The 20,387-nt window shown below is 36.3% G+C and overlaps 1 protein-coding gene across 3 annotated transcripts in view; it reads right to left on the minus strand.

Moving 5' to 3' along the window:
• Positions 1-498: 498 nt before the first annotated feature.
• LOC131069019 (sister chromatid cohesion protein PDS5 homolog C) overlaps positions 499-20,387 on the minus strand; it is a 56,712-nt gene continuing 36,823 nt past the window's right edge. For 2 of the 3 annotated variants that reach the window (XM_058004303.2, XM_058004305.2), the window contains exon 4: positions 1,044-1,588. The gene's annotated coding sequence lies outside the window, so the exon portion shown is untranslated. Of the gene's footprint in view, positions 647-1,043; positions 1,589-20,387 lie in introns of those variants that run through there. The other variant, XM_058004306.2, reaches the window with a different exon arrangement.

The following is a 20,387-nucleotide window of genomic DNA, read 5'->3' on the forward strand; positions in this document are numbered from 1 at the left end:
GCAAGTTTTCATGGTTTGGGCTCTTAAAACGTTTCTGACCAAAAAACATGTTTACTCCAAGTTGTCACATACTCAGGCAAAGCACTTACCAGTAGGGCCTACCCCTAAAAATACATTGAGGTGGAGTTGGCTTCATGGAATATCCCTTCAATCACTATAACTGAGAGACTCAAGCCCCAATGGGCACGTTAATAGTTCAGTAAAGAGTGTTGTGTTTGAGCCATGAGTATGAACATTTATATAAGAGAAACCATTTTAATTATAGCCAACTTGTAGAGATCGTGTTTTTAACCACTCACATCACAGTTGGTAGACTATTACGGTTACCACAAACTAAACTACATAAATAACAGTATATCATTTTTCAATACATGAAAACTTTCATCAAACGGACCCACAAAATGCCAGTACATTTTTCTATTTCATTTAATATAAAGCTATTATTTTACTATTTCATTTGCCACGCTACTATTGCTCTGTGCAAGGGTAAAGAATTGTATTGGAAACTGAATAATAAGTATATCAAACACAGGTTTCAGCATACTCTGGTGCACAAATTGATCTTCAGAGCATGCACATACATTTTGATGGCTGTCATCCCCCAATTGAACCCTTTGATTTTGGTGCTAAGTATAAGCCTTCATATCTAATGGAGAGTAAGCAGAAGTTGATTAGAAATGACCACGAGAACAAATCTAATATAGTAAACAGGTGAAAGCACACATCATTTTTCTGGTTACTAAAAAAATCCTTGAAGAATGGAAACAACGCATAACCTCAAATATTTAAAATTGAAGAACTTGGACTGGCAACTTACCTAAGAGGTTGAAAGAGAAAAAATTACATCTCACTATTCAAGTAACTCTGTCAAACATAATGGATAAAAACCATGAGCAATAACAAAACAGTAGAATATTGATGTGCCAGCACAATTTCCTGACAAACATTAGGCATGGAATATCTGTCAACTGTACATGATGTTCATGCAACGTCAACGTATTCTATCGGAAACTGAAAAGGAGACAATCAAAAAAATAAACATATTGAACATGGAAATTTCAGCACATTGAATTTACTTAAACCAATCTTGCAAGCATGCACAAATTTTGTTGACTCTTTCATCTCCCAATAATAAATGAAAACTTGTTACCTCATACTTCTAAAGAAAAACCTTTGGATTTGGTGCTTCAAATATAGGCCCTCTAATCATATCCAATGGACCAAAAAAGGGAGCTGATAAGGAAAGAAAATGAAAATAAATCTACTCTTGTAAACAGATGAGAATATTTCTCAAGCTTGTTCTTGTTATGAAGAATTCCACAGCCTAAAAATTGCCAGTGGGATGGAAACAGTACATAGCCTCACTTTAAAAGTGAAATACTTAGCCTGACAAATCTTACCCATGAGATTGAATGAGAATAAAACTGTGTCCCCCTATATTCAAGTAATTCTGGCAAGCATCATGGATAAGTGATAACAACCATCAGCCATACGAAACAGCAGAATACTGATGTCCCAGCATGGTTTCATGGCAAACATTAGGCATGGAAAATCTATCATGGTACGTAATGCTCATAAATCATCAGTCCTACAAACAAAACAACAGAAATTTATTAATCAACTTTATCGACGATTCCCTTATAAAACCATTAAATCACATTTAGGTACTACTTTTGTTTTTCCATTTCAATGGTTATTGACTGAAAACACACCATATTGCCAACAACCTCACCCCAAAAGGAATGATGATTGATGCATATCATATTCTTATGTATTTGCAGTATACCAGCAAACAAGAAGCCATATATACACAAGCACCAATGTGATTTTGTCACCCGCTGATGCAAGAATTTTACCATTATTAAGTCTCATGTGGTACATATTTTGTACAAATGCTAATAGTTACAAACTTTGACAAATACACAGTCAAATAAAGTACCACTAAGAAATAGACATAACTATAAAAAAGAAACCATCTTAATCTAGACCATATCACGTATGGAAAATGGCCCTTTGATCTAAATCATGTATTTGGGTGGAACACACTATATGATAAATAACATTTGAACAAACTCAAATTAAACAAGACTGACAAATATGGAATAGCTAAGCAAAATAAATTCTTATTTCAACCAAGAGCATATACAAGATGAGCAAACTCTGTAGCAAGCACATATGCCTTCCACTCTGCTCACGTGCTCTGAATTCAGCAATAATATAGCTTTACAATACAAAAAATAGAAAACTTACTAAAAATAGTAACTTTGGGCTCTTGGTGGGAGCCAAAAAGTCATTCTACATGGTAGTGACTTGTGTCCTTGAAAGTTGAAATGAATAGTCAAAAGTCTGGTGATTAATGTTAATTTTCGGATCAGACTGATAACAGTAAACAGAAAATAACAAATGCAACACACATAACACAGCAGTACCCTGGGAAAGCCTCCCTCTTGGAGGTGAAAAACCCAACAACAAATATTTCAGATTGTATTAGATCAAAACACAGTAGCAAACTTACAATATTCCCTTGCTAGGGCATAACCAAAACTAGGGCAAACTTATCTGTCATACAGTAATCTGATCAATTATCCTTCAAGGGCAGATCGCTGTCACTGTGAATTAATTTGGCAGCCCAGAATGAAGGCGATTGCTGATCTAAATGAAGTTCGCCAATCTGAATACAAGTTCACTGTCCTTGTCTGATGAATTTGCTGCACTTTGATCAGTCTGCCAGCCCTAGATAATTCGCCAATAAGGAGATAGTTCCCAGGTCTAGGATGATTGACATGCAGAAGTAAATCGCTGATTGCACAGATAGATAATTCGCTGGTTGTTTTGTTTTGATTGTAGAATGATCACAAATCATCTTGTATATATATGAATTAATGCCTCCAATAGATCATAGTCGGCCTTGTAGTTTTGGTGCCAAGAATAGGATCAGATCTTTAATTACAAGTTACATAAAGATCAGCCCTAATTACAAGTTACATATGATGCCCAATTAGGGCCAGACCAATACATGTTGACAAGTTACATTATTGCACAAGGGGTTCGCCCATTTAGGGCCAGACCTAATTGCTTTACAAGTTACACAAGTTACATGCTGCCGCCCATGATTACATATTAAATTATATCATCATTATGGCTAAGGCCAATAGGCCACTTAGCCATCAAATGTGCTAGGTCGGCCCCTAGAAGGCTCCGACCTAGCTATACATTAACACTCCCTCTTAGCTAGAGAGGAGTCCTTCTCAATAACCGAGTCACATAGTGACAACCATTATGGCTACTCCCATGAAAAATGCAAATGAACACAACCACCATGGCTACTCCCAGAGGGTGGGTCCATCATGGCTACTCCCATGAATGGAAATGAACACAAGTGCCCTTCACAAAAAAGTGATGTCATCATCTCAACATAACGTTCACCATAGCTACTCCAAGAGGGTGAACAAACACAAGTGCTAAGTCATGGAATTTCTTCCATGACATCCACCATGCCTACTCGCAAAGGGTGGATCCACCATACTTACTCGCAGAGGGTAGATAAACAAAAGTGCTACATCATGAAATTTCTTCCATGACATCCACCATGCCTACTCGCAGAGGGTAGATAAACAAAAGTGCTACATCATGAAATTTCTTCCATGACATCCACCATGCCTACTCGCAGAGGATGGAAGAGGGCTTTCACCTCAAACTTCTCCCAGAGAAGAGTGCATTACCACCATGCCTACTTGCAGAGGGTGGTTCCACCACGCCTACTCGCAGAGGGCGAAACAAGGGCTTTCACCTCAAACTTCTCTCACAAAGAAGAATGCATTAACAAGGGATTGCACCCCGAACTTCTCCCTCACAGAGAAGAACTCATTAACAAGGGCTTTCACCTCAAATTTCTCCATCACAGAGAAAAATGTATTAACCAAATGATGATGTGGCTCCCTGTGAAGCTGAAATGTCAAGCTTCCTCTGAAACTAAAAAATGGCATTTCCTACTTTTAGAACAAGAACCCTTCTGAGTTGACATTTGACCTTGGCTCCTCCTGAGGTGTGCCTATGTCAACTTCCACAAAAGAAGCTAGAGGAGTAGACCTAGATTTACACTCTCAGGCAATGTTGCCATACTTGTCACACCTAAAAAATTGAATGTGAGATAGGTCCTTTTTCGGAACACGATCTGGACCTCTGTCTCTATCCCTCTTTCTTCTTTTGCCTCTTTCCATAGAAGCGTGTAGCAAGGACTTGATTTTCCACATCATAATGATTATGCTCAATTCCTCTTGATATCAACCTTGACTCTTCTTGAATACAATCAGCACGAAGGCAATCAAATTTGGGAAATTTGGATCTCCCACTTATGCCTTTGGATGAATGGCTCCCAAGAGTGAGGAAGGCCATTAAACACTAGCATGAAAGATCCTTGTCCACAACTTCATCTCCAATGGCGCTAAGCTGATCTCTCAATTCTGCAATCTTCATGAAGAAGGATATGAATGATTCTCCCTTTGCCATCTTGACTTGGTGAAGTTGTTGCCTCAATGCAAGTGCTCTACTTGTGGTGTTGATCTGATCTCATACATCCCTTCCAATGTTTTGAACATATCTCTGGCTAAAGACATCTTGGAGATGATAGGAACAAGATGATCCTTTACGGAGTCAATCGGGATCTCCTTGGCTTTGACTGCATTCTTCTTGAATTGAAGTTTATCCTCTTGATCTTCAGGCTCAAGTTGATCTTTTCCTTCTACAAACTGAAGTAGATCATTCTCTTCAAGTGCAATAAGGACTCTACCCTTCCACGAGGTGAAGTTCAAAGCTCCATCAAGTCATTCTCTTCAAGTGCAATAAGGTCACCATCTTCAATGCTGGAAATGGAGTGAAATTGTGAAGTAGGAGCACTGCTATCACAAAGGCTGATTACAACTGAATCAACCTTAGCTCTGATACCATGTTAATTTTAGGATCAGACTGATAACAGTAAACAGAAAATAACAAATGCAACACACATAACACAGCAGTACGCTGGGAAAACCTCCCTCTTGGAGGTGAAAAACCCAGCAAAAAATATCTCAGATTGTATTAGATCAAAACACAGTAGCAGACTTACAATATTCCCTTGCTAGGGCATAACCAAAACTAAGGCAAACTTATCTGTCATACAGTAATCTGATCAATTATCCTTCAAGGGCAAATCGCTGTCACTGTGAATTAATTCGGCAGCCCAGAATGAAGATGATCGCTGATCTAAATGAAGTTCGCCAATCTGAATACAAGTTCGTTGTCCTTGTCTGATGAATTCGCTGCACTTTCATCAGTCTGCCAGCCCTAGATAATTCGCCAATAAGGAGATAGTTCCCAGGTCTAGAATGACTGACATGCAGAAGTAAATCACTGATTGCAGAGATAGATAATTCGCTGGTTGTTTTGTTTTGATTGTAGAATGATCACAAATCATCTTGTATATATATGAATTAATGCCTCCAATAGATCATAGTTGGCCTTGTAGTTTTGGCGCCAAGAATAGGATCAGACCTTTAATTACAAGTTACATACAGGTCGGCCCTAATTACAAGTTACATATGATGCCCAATTAGGGCCAGACCAATACATGTTGACAAGTTACATTATTGCACAAGGGGTTTGCCTATTTAGGGCCAGACCTAATTGCTTTACAAGTTACATGATGCCACCCATGATTACATATTAAATTATATCATCATTATGGCTAAGGCCGACAGGCCACTTGGCCATCAAACATGCTAGGACGGCCCCTAGAAGGTTCCGACCTAGCCATACATCAACAATTAACTCATAAGAAAACTAAAAATATTTGTCATTATTATTTAATCTTGGTATCCTACTTCTCAGACACCCCATACTTGAAATTCAAGGTTCATATACATGTTGGAAAGCTCAGATTATGAACTAAGTAATCCAGGCTGAACCATAACATAAGCAGGGTCCAACATTTGCATAGCTAAATTCCACTCGAACGGACTTAAAAATGAAAAAATAAGTTTACAGAATTCTATCCAAGACTGCCAGGCATGACCTGAGATGAACACTCCTTGTACAAACAGCGATTGCAACACTGTAGGTGGTATTCTTGAAAGGTTAAGAAGCAATAATTGTGCCCACTCGTGATGTTCAATAGATACAAGTTATAATCTTATAATGGTTAAAACCTATGTCACTGGTTCACCCACAAAAAGGGCCAGATCCGGATCCAGTTCATTCCCAGTCAAGATTTCTGGTCTGTTTGGCTGTGGGGGCAGAAATTATTAATATTTTCGGCTCCAGATTCTGGCAGGTACATCCATGCAATTACAACAGTATAGGATGCGTTCTTGATAGGCTAAGAAGCAATAATTGCATCACACTTAAGATGTTCAATAGATACAAGTTGGTTTAAAGGGCCAGATTCAAGTACAGTTCATGTTCATTCATGTAAAAAATTTAAATTTTAGGGATGAGATTTGCATTTTTCACAAGGCTAGGGCAATATTTGCCTTCACACTTTATTTTGACATATATACCATTTCGTTAAATTATATTATCCAAGACAAAAATATCTAAGGTGTTTAAGAGGCCATTTTATTTTGACTTGTACAGAGTTAATATAGTTTTATTTACTTGAATAGAAATTTTCTACTTGTTCCCAAACCACTTTTAACTCTGTGATTTGCAAGTTGTCATGATTCCCTGAAACTCAGGATTGGTTTATTGCAAACTACCTCCAAAACCTTTAAGCTGGTAGGTTTGATTTTTGCACAGTTAATATTGTTTTATTTACTAAAGTGCAAAGTCATTTGATTTTTTAAACCCCTTTCAACTCTGCAACTTGAAAGTTGTCATGATTCCCCAAAACTCTGAAGCTTGTGTTTAAGCAGGGTTACAACCCCGAGGTATTTCAATTGCATTTGCCTTTTTATATTTCTAACACTCAAGCTCCACGCAACTACTTGACTTCTTCCAGCACTTTAAATTCCCCACAAATTTCCAACTATTTAGCAACATTTTGCACAACCATCTAAGTTTTTCTTTTCTTCCCTCTAGTTTTTTTTGTGCATTCAAAAAAATTTTGGCATTTTGAGGCCTTCGGCCCTTGTTACGATTGGACTTTGCTTTTATATTTGAAAATCCTTGTTTAAATCTTTATTATATGCTTTAAATGCTATTAAAGTCCAATTTCCAAAATAAATTGTTCAAAACTCCAACCCTAGATGGTTTTTCTTGCATTCATCTTTGTCGAATTTCATGCCATAAATTTTAAGGTTTTCATCAAAAAAATTGATTATTTGGCCCTATGCAAACCTCAGAGCTAGAAACTTGTCAATGACAGACAATGAAGATTCACTACTTAATTAAACCAATGCCCTCAGGACTATTCTGAAGTTTGGTGTCATTTTTGCAAGTTTTGATTTCCAAAAAAAAATCTTCAAAATTTTAAACCTAACTGATTTTTCTTGCATTGATCTCTGTCAAACTTTATGCCCTAACTTTTAGGATTTTTGTTACAAATTTCTTGAAATTTTGATTGTTTGGACCTATGCTAACCTTAGACCTAGAAACTTGTCAATGGAAAATGTTAAACTTTGAAAACATAGCTATACCACCCTTATGAGTATTCCAAAGTTTGGTGTCATTTTGCAAGTTTTATGCAAAATGCAACTGAGCTTTGAAGTTTGATTGCAGTCCAAACTACCAAAATTATTTGCATTTTGCAAATTGCAAGTCAAAAGCTTAATCGTATTTGCAATTTGTAGTTTTTATGCAAATTGGTCAAAAGTCCAGTTGCAACCCAAACTCCACTTACAATTTGCAGCTTACAACTTAATTACAAAATCCAAAACCCAAAATACAACATGCAAACCGGACTCAAAACCCAAAATGCAACAAAACAACAAAACACTCATTTTAAAGGGTTTAACTCCTAGAATTTGAAGAATTGTAACATTTTTTACTTGGATAATATAATTTAACTTTTCATTAAATTATATCATCCAAGTCAAAAATGCCTAAGGTGTTGAATTATGAATTTAATTATTTGAAATATAAAATGTACTGGTAAAATGTGAATACCAAATGTTAAACTACAATAAACTTTTTCAGGTATTTTCTCATATCGTATGACCTCTACAATGAAAAAATAACATACAAATTCAAAGAGTCATCCCACCATCAAAACTGTTAACGGACATGGGAAATATCACAAAAACTAATCTAAGACATGTAGGCCTATAGAAGTTTCATGCGAGGATGATTGTCAATGAGACAAACATGTCCAGGAAAACTAAGAACCTCAAAGCCAATGGTCTAGTGCAAAGCTACAGAATTCCTCATCAAAATGCAATCAGTAGATTTCGTCATGACGTGTGCACAAAATTATGACCAGAACAAAGGATAATTTAGGAATTCAAGTGGCAATGCAGTTTTAATAATTCAACCCTACATTATTTCCATATGTTATGCTCAAAGATACGGACACTACCACATAATATTGTTATGTTAATATTGTTTCTCTTAATATTTAAATGACTATTGCTCAATTAAATCTAATTCTTTCATATGGCTCTCTTTTTCTGTTCTTTTTCATCAATTCAGTCAAATATGGTTGTTTTGTTCATTATATGGCAATATGCATTTTTTGTGGTTATCTTAACTTAATTCCTATTTTTAGGCTAAAATATGTATATTTTTATGATTTTTATTTGTTTTTGTATTGACGACCCAAAATGTACCCAACCCCAATATTTTTGGTCATACCAACATATGCAAACCCAAATTAGTAACTTTGGTTATGCAAATTGGATTTTGTGAGCAAAGCTTACAAATTGGAATATTTAGAAGGAAAGGTGTCCAATTTTGAGGCACTCTATCAACATAAGACAATGCTCGCATGGATCAGGATGAAGCATGATAGTACATGAGCCTAATCGTATACATTATACTAGAAGCCACATAGACAAGCATTAGGCAGCACTCACTTTGTATCATGAAAATTTCACTGGGGAGAATAGTCTCAAACTCTACCAAAGGATAATAAAAGATCACTTTATAAATCTATTCAAAATACTGAAGTTCAAAGGCTTCCATATTTTACCCTTATTTTAAGTTTACCCTCGTTTTTGGAATTTACCAGTCCCCAGTTATTCTTGGGACCATGGCCCCTTTTTAACTAATACCCTTATTTTATCCAGTACACCACTGCAAAAATTGTTTCTTGTTGTTTTGCAAACCTTTTTGTTGCATTTAGTTCTAGTAGAGGTTAACCGGCATTATTCATTTTACATTAAGCTCTTTCTAGTATTGCCGAGTTGTTACCATAGTTTGGAGTTGCCCCTCTTTCAATGACTTGTACCGATTATCTGGATCCATGACGATCAAAGCCCTCCACTCTGGTATTACATTGATATGCTCTTACAAAGTCGCAACCTGATTTCATTCTGGCAGATTTTGATTACCTTGTCTGTGTAAGAACCTGAAGTTTTTCCTCCATTATCAGAAAGCGAAGATATTTTCTCAATTGTGCATGGTCAATGTCTAAGAATCTCAGCTTCATGAATTTCCTGAATTATCTAAACAAAGTTACGGTTCCTCATTGCAAAGTGTTGTAGAAAGATTGTAAATATGTTAATGGGTTATTGACTGTAGGTTATAGTATCTGGAATGAGACTAGGTACAACAGGCTTTTCTCCTAACCTTTTCAAACCTTCTATGTGACAATCTTGTATTATAATTGAATTTCCCACAAGGTGTAATTTCTGTCACTCTCAATTATAAAGTAACCAATGATTCTCTACAAATAAATCTTTGCAACTGTTCACATGGTTCAAGGCTGAAGTTTTTCTCAATGGTGCTTTCCAAAGTCACATTGGCTGTCAGATCACCTAATGTTCCAGAATTTTCAGCGAGTAATGTTGTTTTGTTATGTGACAATCTTGTTTTATAATTCCCACAAAAGTGTTATTTATGTTGCCCTGATTATAAAGTAACGGATGCTCCTCTACAAATAACTTATGTAAACGTATTCAAGCTTGTTTTTTTCTCATTGAAGCTTTGGTCTCTCCAAAGTCACACTGGCTTGTCAGATTACATCATTCAGGATTTTGCAGTGATTGTAATTATATTAGTCAATATTGTGATGCACGTCATTTTCATGCAAATATAATTCAACTTCTGTATGCAAAAGGAAAAAGAAAAATCAATGGAAACGAAAACAGTCAACCAACTCTACAAGGCAAGTCAAATTTACACAACAATTAGTAACCTTTACATGTATACTGCACACAACTTACAACCTAGCTACCAGAGATCTATCTGAATATCTCAAATAATTATCATACAGCCCATGCTAATATGCACCAAAAAGAAGTTTGTTAATAAAGGTCCATGTAATTAGTATAAGCTCTTAAGGGTTGTAAACAAATGTACAAGTAATTGATACTTATGATCAGGAATGAAAGTTTTGAGGGTTTGGTCTTGGTAAAAGAGGCCAGATTGACCATGGAAAGCACGTGTCAGACTATGTAACCAAATCAGCAGAAAATTAGGCCGAGTCCAGGTACAAAACACATCAGAATCAAAATCTGGATTTACTTGCATTGTGGGTTCAGACAGGATAACAATTTTTCTTGCTGATATCTTCTAGTGTTTGTGTTAGAATATTTAATTATATTTTAGTCACCTATATTTAGTTCCTTGTTTAATGGTCATTTAGCTTTTTAGTTAATTAGCTTTTAAGCTTTATTTAGCATTTAGCTTTTTCTTTTTAGTTAATTAGCTTTATTTAGCATTTAGCTTTTTGGTAGTTCACCTTAAACAACTTGTTCTTAATTTAGAACATCGTCTTGTAATCTCTATATATACGCTTGTATATTGTTAAATAGATTATCCGATTATTGAATCATTCATTCAATTTATTTTTCATGGTATCAGAGCGGGTCGATGGGATTCTTTAAAGTTTGGCAACTTTTTTTTAATAAAAATTCATGACCTCCTTTCTGGAATATTTTCCAGATTTTTTTCGATTTTGCTTTTTTGAATGCTTTTTGAGGGTTTCTGGTTTGTGGGCGAATTTCCATGTTGGGCAGCCATTCATGTTTTCTTTAGAGTTCTGGACATTTTCAGGTCTGCAACCTGGAGTTTTTTTTTTTGCAGATTGAAAATTTTTCTAAGGTTTCTGCAATTTTCGACTAGGGTTTTGACCCTTCAGTTCAAGTCAAAATTTTATTTTACTTGCAGATTCTTGGTGGGTTTTCGAGACCTCAACTAGGTCGTCATTAGATTTTTTGGGGTGCATCGTTTTCCATGCCTCAATTTTTGAATTGTCGAATCTATATTCCGAGAGCTTTTCTGGGTTGGTCTCATATTTTTTTGGGTGCCTCGTTTTCCGCACCTCAAATTTTGTGCTAGCAAATTTGCCTTGGAATTTAAAAACAATTCACAATTTCTGCTATTTCTGTGGACGTTGGGATTTTTGCTGTTTTTTTTTGGGCACCATTTATGCTGTTTAAAGTTTGCATAATTTTTTTAATTTTTGGGTTTCTTCCAAACCTCGAAATTCGCGCCTTGGAATTTGTGTCAGAATACTCCTCCAGGGTTTCAGATTTTTTGTGCAGCTGCTTCTATTCTAATTTTTGAATCAAATTGACTTCGTTCAACTTCCATTTTTGTGATGGCATCTTTGACCAACATCATGTTGGACACAGTCAAAAGTTCAACAACTGCCACAACACCTGGAAACACTGCATGTTCACGATATCTGAATATTGTTGCCTTGATCAAATTGATTTAGGCCAGACCTCGTCCTACAAGTCCCAGGGTTTTCACATTTTTTTTCCTCAAAAATTGTTTGCAGGGTTTAGAATTTTTTCCTTAAAAATTATTATCAGTCATCTGCAAAGCTTGCGTGGGTTTTCTGATTTTTCTCCACAAAAAAAATCATGGGAGGGTTTTGCTTGATTTTTCCTCAAAAATCAGGGAGTGTTGTTTTACCACGTGATGTTTGCTATTTTGCCGCGTGAGGTTTGTTGTTTTACCACGTGATGTCTGGTATTTTACCACGTGATGTTGTCTGGTGTTTTCCTGCATAATGTTTGATGTTTTGCCGCGTGATGTTTGGTGTCTTACCACGTGGTGTTTTGGGTCTTGCCATGCAAAGTTTCAAGCTTTTGTTCGATTTTTTGCACAAAAATCGTTTCAAGGGTTTTCACAATTTTTTCTTGATAAATTGTTTGTCGGTTTTCTGATTTTTTCCACAAAAAATCATGGGAGAGTTTTCACGATTTTTTCCTCAAAAATTGTTCACAGGGTTTATAATTTTCCCTTAAAAATTATCTCATCTGTAATCCGTGATATTCGCGTAAGATTTTAATTATCTGGGTTTTACCCTTTTTTTCCACAAAAACGATGATTTGTAACCTCAGATTTCTTGGTTTTTCGATTTTCTCCTCAAAATTGTAAATTCTCTTTTCGAGGGTTCCTATTTCAGGGTTTGACAGTTTTTTCCTCAAAATCGTGCTTTGTTGCATTTAGTTTGGGTCGCACCTGCCAGGGCAAACATCTACAACTGTGGTATCTTGCAGTCAGTTTTGGAGTTGATACTCTTCTGCAAAAGGGTTTGCCAATTTTCCTCAAAATCATGGTTTGAGTTTTCAGTTTGGTTACCCAATGTTAGGTTGGATGGATTCTGGTATTCTTGGTCATTAACACTTTTCAGATCCAGGGAGGGTCTCCACTGCAGCAGAGTGTTCTTTTCATTTGTGATCAAAAGGTTGGATGGATTCTGGTATTCTTGGTCATTAACACTTTTCAGATCCAGGGAGGGTCTCCACTGCAGCAGAGTGTTCTTTTCATTTGTGATCAAAAGACCTGCAATGTCTTCTATAGGGTAGTTAGTAGATAGAATGACCATTAAGGGAGGGTGTTAGAATATTTAATTATATTTTAGTCACCTATATTTAGTTCCTTGTTTAATGGTCATTTAGCTTTTTAGTTAATTAGCTTTTAAGCTTTATTTAGCATTTAGCTTTTTCTTTTTAGTTAATTAGCTTTTAAGCTTTATTTAGCGTTTAGCTTTTTGGCAGTTCACTTTAAACGACTTGCTCTTAGTTTAGAACGTCGTCTTGTAATCTATATATATACGCTTGTATATTGTTGAATAGATTATCTGATTATTGAATCATTCATTCAATTTATTTTTCAGTTTGAAGCTAGCAAACTCAAGCAAGATTATGAAACTTGCATGGCAATTGCAGTTCATTTCTACAGCAACTCCAAATAAAGGCATAATTTCAACATATTTTTTTTACTCTTCGACTTCCAAAAACCCTAAACGACGTTATTTCATTCTTTTTTAAAGTTCTTGAAGCACCACGTTTCATTCCTTATGTGGGTTTTAGGAGCTGTATTTCATTCCTTATTGTCAGTTTTAGGACCACGAAAGCACTACTACACTGGAGTACTTTGAACTTTTTTGTCTTGACCATCCAAAACAGCGAACAGAGAAGGAGAGGAGAATTCCACATGTTGATAGAGCATCCAACTGTTGGTTTTTGTAACTAGGTAGAAAAATAAAAGTTGAATTCTGATTGCCGAAGGCAACATTAGAATTCAACTTAAGTAATAGGGCTGGACCTATTCTTACTATGTGGCGTGTGAATTAGTTATGTATTGTTCATTTGTAATGGGCTGGGCCCAATAACCATACATTGTATCATGTGAAGGACCATTTCCTAACGTGTGGACCCATTAATGTTCACACACAACATATTATGTATTCCTCCACATGAAATGTGTGAAACACACACCTAAATGTAACGTGTGGTTTTGCAATCCATAGGGCTGGGCCCCAAACAGGAAACGTGTCACAAGTTGCAAGGTATGTAGGCCCCAAATTGGGCGCCAAAGTGCAAATCGAAATATGTAAAATAAAGGAAATTAGTAAGGCCAACTTAGAAGACTCAAACATGAATCTTGTATATAAACAAGATTCATTCTACTCAACAATAATCCTTTTTATCAAGTGCAATCAGTCTTATGCAAGAACAGTCAGCGAATCAGGCATCTTAGAGAGCGAACCCATTGGACAACTTGCTGGGCAAGGTGATGCGCTCTTCAATTGATGTCAATATTCTGCTCTCTCTGAAGACACACTACAGCTGCATATGCTAGGTTCAGTCTGCCTTAGATTGGCAACCAAATCAGATAAGTAATTTGATTCATGTAATCTGCTCATAATTAAGAATCTGATCTGAATCTTTCATGCTGGGTTTTTCCTCCAAGAGGGAGGTTTTCCCAGGGTACTTGTGTCTTGTGTTGTGTGTTCTTATTGTTATTTCTGCTTATTCTCAATCGGTTTATAACTTAGGTAACTAGATTAACATCTGATTACCTAAAATTCACCACCAGTAGCAAAGACCAATGACCCAGCTATTCAAATATGCTCATGATTTGCCTCACAAAGGATATTAATATAAATGATCAGTATACTTTATATTATATTATTAATAGTTATTATACAGAAAACAATTTTTAATATTTATTATATGACAAATAGTGTATATATATATCAATAATAATTTGTTATGTACAAAATTTATATATTATAATTATAGTAATCGAGGAGCTTTTCAAGAAATCAACTTAATTCCTGTTTTTAGGCTGGTTTTGTTTATCACATTATATATATACATACATACATATATATATATATATATATGACAAACAGTGTATATATATCAATAATTATTTGTTATGTACGGAATTTATATATTATAATTATAGTAATTGAGGAGCTTTTCAAAAAATTAACTTAATTCCTGTTTTTAGGCTGGTTTTGTTTATCAAATTTGCCATGCTGACACAACATACCCATGCCTACACTAATTCCAATTCGGTGACTTGGGTGTGTTACCAGGTAAACTTGCTGACTCACCTGATGGACAGCAGTGTGTCCTGACTCACCCGATGGACAGCAGAGTGTGTTTGTAACAGGTTTTCCTTTATGTATAATAGAGGCAGCTCACTCATTTGATATGGGCTTTTTGGGGGGTTTAGGTAATTTTAACCAAAAAAGCAAAAAATAGAGTATAAAGGAGGCAAGAACCTATGGTGTGAAGGTAGGGATTTCTGTGTGTAGAGCCATCAGCCCAAGTTTGAGCCTCATGAGGTTTCCCTGTACCGCATCAACAATTGAGAAATCCGGTTCATAGCTCTGATCAAAAGTGTTTACCGGACCCCAAAAATTTTGGAAGACCCTATGCAATGAAAGTGAGGCTTTCTGCCTGTAGAACCATCAGCCCAAGTTTGACCTAATGGGGTTGCCCTCTACAAAGTCAACAATTGAGAAGTCCAAGTCATTGCTCAGGTCAAAAGCATTTACCCCCAAATTTTGGGGAGACCATGTGGTGTGAAGGTGGGGCTTTCTACCTATAAAACCATAAGCCCAGGTTTGAACCTCGCAAGAATGCCCTCTACTTCGTCAACAATTCAGAAGCCCAATTCATAGCTCTAATCAAAAGCATTCATCCCAAAATCCAGGGGAGACCTTGAGGCGTGAAGGTGTGGCTTTTTGCATGTAGAGCCATTGGCCAGAGTTTCAACCTTCTAGGGTTGCCCTCTACCACGTCAACAATTAAGAAATCTAGTTCATAGCTTTGATCAAAAGCATTTACCCCAAAAAAACTTATGGGAGACCCTATGGCATTAAGGTGAGGTTTTCTACCTATAGAGCCATTAGCCCAAGCTCAACTTCACATGGTTTCCCTCTACCACATCAACTATTGATAAGTTTGGTTCATAGCTCCGATCAAAAGAATTTACCCCCAAATTTTAGCTGTTCATAAAATACTTTGATGGTTGAATCGTGGCCACCAAGGTTTAAACATCTATTGGACATTGTGATTGCAAGCCTTGTGCTCTTATTGATCCATTGCACTCATGGATTTGAACCTTGAGATTGATGTTGTTGGAATTCATGCCAAGTGACTTAGTGCTCCAAACCCTTATTGGGTCAATATGCTCGCAAACTGTCGGCTCCTTGTGGGCTACACACTTGCAAGATTGGACTATATGCATTAATGTTGTGTGTTCATACCAAGGATGAGGTCCCCCATTTGTGGCCTCACCTGGCTCAAGCTAGGCTAAGAATTCCCATGTTACAAATCAAAATAAAAGAATGGGAAGAAAGGGAAAGGGAATAAAAAGGAAAAATCAAAGAAACCCTGAATAGAATAAATACAAAAAACTATTTGGGATTGCTCAAAGCAAATGGAAAGGGTATACAAAATCAAATGGATACCAGGTTCAATTTCTACATATGGCATTAACAAAAGAAATGGAAAGAGTATACAGAATCAAATAAATAACAAGTTCAATTTCTACATATGTCATTAACAAAAGAAAGGAAGATCGATAGTTTGCAGCCACAACTTACAAGTAAAAATGAAGAATAGATTACAAATTAGACATAAGAGTAACCTGAGATGCACAGAAAACGAAGTGACAAAGTTCAAAAATATTCTCCCAGAAATCTGGGCATAAAAAATTTACAACAATCCCTATACATTGCTCCTATAAAAAAGGGCCAAAAATACCCCTTCTATTTTCAGTTGTGGAAATATACATAAAAAAAAAATCATCTTTTTACTTTTCAACAGCCCCACCTCTCCTTTTTGGGTTTAAATAGGTTTATTATTTATAAAATAAATAAATTCATTCAATTCCCAGGACCAAACATTTGACCCGTTAAAATATTTTATTACAAACATTAGAAACGTGAACTTTATAATAAAATATAAGTTCCTCACTAAAATTTGACATTCAGATAAACGGTGTGCGCTTCTATGAGAAAAATATTTGCTGTTGATATTTTCTGTAGCATTCACACACAATGATTCTTTGTAATTTGTCAATCCAAAACTTCATTGTCACCATGAGCATTCTGCATACAGCCTGCAATCCTAAATTCCCATGAGCTCCACTCTGTTCAGGTATTCTGTCAAACAGTTCACATTCCCTTGCTGTAGCTGCACATTGCATGACACATTTGGTTAAACAGCTCTGTACATTCACATTTTTCTTAAATGTCTACAAAGCACCAGCCACTTCAACATCCAAGCTTCTGGATTAAACTGCCAACTAGTGTGTAAAAAAATGTTGTGCTGAAAATTACTGCACCTACATGGTCCATTGCAATCACTTAAAAGTTACTGAGTGCATCTCAACAAATCTATTTTGTGCTTATCCTGTCTTTCCATGGCTGTTCATGGACCTTTTCGGAGATGTGCAGCCAAAAATATGGAATTTGGCATTACACACATCAATACATTTACTTCATATCTCTAAAACTTTCTAAAGAAATCCATTTTGTGCACATCCATCAAATATTGCACTCTGTATTACAACAATTCTTTGACACATATTGTCATACGTTCGAATGCCACTGCTGTAGGTGCACATTTCAGGGAGGTATTTTGTCAAACGGTTCACATGCCTAGTCTGGGCAGCTGCAACATCTGGGAAATACCCTCTTCAAGTTATGCTTTGATGGATGTCTATAATGTCCCCTTCCTAACCTGTCCTAGAGTTTGCCCTAGAATCACAATTGTAGCAAATTAGGGTTGGAGTTACATCTTACCAAGTAAAATATCTCTTTAAATAATGTGATTCTGAATTTGAATCCTGCAGTCATAACATAAGAAACATATACAATATATGTATATTCAGTTACTAGGGTTGGATAAGATTACATTGCATTCAACTAACCAAAATATTATTATACATGCATATTAGCTTTTGAAGAAAGAGACATGATAGGTCCGCTCGAAGCCATTTCTACACCAAGCCCAAGAGTGGATGTCTACCACAGTCCTATTGCTTGGTGGCTTGTACCTTCTTTCCCCATCAATGTCTCATTCCCCTAAAGACACTTGCCACCTTTTGGATATGGATGGGGGTCGTAAGTGGGTTACTTGGCTCTCCACGTAAGTGCCCTCTGGTACTAGGAGCCACTATGGTCAACTCTAGAACTGCCTACTTACTTAGCCTTGCATAATCCTTTTGCTTACACCCCAGGCCCTTCCTACAAGATGGATTTCAGACAATCAGGCATATCTTATATTCTATCATATAATCATACACCTAAGCATTATCTTTTATGCATAAGCAACATGTATATATATAACACCAGCAGTTGTGAGAGTATAGAGTGCTGAGAAGGGTAGATCTGAAAATAATATCAGACTGCTGTTTTAAGCCTTATCTGAAGATTAATTTCTTTGATGTATTTGCTGTTGGATGACTAGAGGTTTGATCTAAAATTCCTTTATTTCCTTTATCAGAATTATGTCTTCTTCGATCTGCCGAATGTCTTATATGCATAAACAACATGTATATATATACCACCAGCGGTTGTGAGAGTATAAAGTGCTGAGAAGGGCAGATCTGAAAAAAATATCAGACTACTGTTTTAAGCCTGATCTGAAGATTAATTTCTTTGATGTATTTGCTGTTGGATGGCTAGAGGTTTGATCTAAAATTCCTTTATTTCCTTTAGCAGAATTATTTCCTCTTCGATCTGCTGACTATCTTCTTTGGTGTGATTCTGCTTGTGTTTCTTTCCTCCCTTTACTCCACATCCTTTTATACTATCCTATTTTATTGAGGAGACACATCTCTTGGAAAAGAGACATCCATTTAAAGGGTCATGCCTCCTCATTGTAGTCTTATCAGATCTACAGTTCTTATTTAAATCAGATCTGCACTTCTGATTCCCTTAAGCATTCACCCTCAAATGAGGTTCTCTTCTCCCTTTTATATCTCATGTTTGAGGGAGTCACAACTTTTCATGTCTTTTGACCATTCATTAACTTAATTTAATTTTAATTATATTTAATTATATTAGTTTACATTTTAATTTAATTTTTATATTTTATTCTTTCGTATTTTGATTTTATTATTATTATTTATTATCTAGGTTACCAGGTTCGCCCTTGGACCCCCTGGTACAGGTCCTGTTCGAACCAGGTTCGACCAAGGTTCGAAAAACCCTGGTCGAACCCTGTTTACATTTTAATTTAATTTTTATATTTTATTCTTTCGTATTTTGATTTTATTATTATTATTTATTAATTATTATCTAGGTTACCAAGTTCACCCTTGGACCCCCTGGTACGGGTCCTGGTTCGAACGGGTCCGTGATTTGGGTCCGGTTCGAACCGGGTTCGACCAGGGTTCGAAAAACCCAGAGGTGGTTCGTCCCTGGTCGAACCCAGTCGAACCTGGGCAGACCCAGGTCAAACCCGGGCGGCTAGGCGGCTGAAAAAGGCAAAAAACATGCAAAGTTTAATTTTTTTTTGAATTCCGCCTTCTAAAAAATGAAACTTATACCCTAAAAGTGACTTCTAAAATATTATATTCACTCATTTCACCTCATTTGTGTTAGAAACAAAAGTTTTATGAGAGCAGGTTGAAGAAAGGGTGCACAAAATTTGGCTTCCAAGATCAAAGAGGAGTTGAAGACTGATTTTTGAAGCTTCAACAAGTGTTGCAGCATCATTTCCATACATTTTCAAGCTTCCATTGGCTGCAAGAGGTAGGTTTTTTAACATTTTTTTCCAACTATTTTTGTTTCACAAATTGTCAAACATGAAACTTGAATTTTTTTCATTATTTAGTTTTTGTTTTTGAATATGTTTATATTATTTCTTGCCATAGGAACTAGAATGGCATCTACATCTTCCTCCATTGGCAATGAACAAATAATTGCAAAACAAAGAAATGATCCAAATTCTCCCTTATGGAAATATGTTGACATTATAAAACAACTTCCAGGAGGTGGGGGATTCTGTTGGAGATGCCAAGGATGTGGTATTGAACGTAATAGTTCATATTATCGGGTGGTAGGCCATTTGTGTGGAATAAAAGGAAGAGGCATCAAAAAATGCCCTGGACAAGATTGTAAACCTATACCAGATGAGACAACGATGAAATATATTAGGGAGCATGAGCCGGCAGAAGAGAGAGAAGCCCGTAGATTGAACCAAACCGCATCAAAGAAAACAAAGGGAATGCAAGGCCCTTCTAATCCCAGTATTGTAGTAGAAGACCATCCCTTCTTTGCCACAAATGAACCTCAAAGTGAACCACCCTTGACACGTAAAAGAACAAAGGGGCCTTTAGAAACCGCATTCCAAAATGAGAGTAGAGACAATGTTGACGAAGATATAGTAAGGTGCATTTATGCGAATGGGTTGTCTTTCAATGTTGTTCGCTCCCCAACTTGGAAGCAAATGATAAAAAGAGTTAATGAGGCTCCAAGAGGGTATAAGGGCCCCGGTTATGAGAGGTACGTGGAACATTATAGGAGAAAGAGGTGAAGAGGGTTG

This window comes from Cryptomeria japonica, chromosome 4 (assembly GCF_030272615.1).
Source record: "Cryptomeria japonica chromosome 4, Sugi_1.0, whole genome shotgun sequence".
NCBI lineage: Eukaryota > Viridiplantae > Streptophyta > Pinopsida > Cupressales > Cupressaceae > Cryptomeria > Cryptomeria japonica.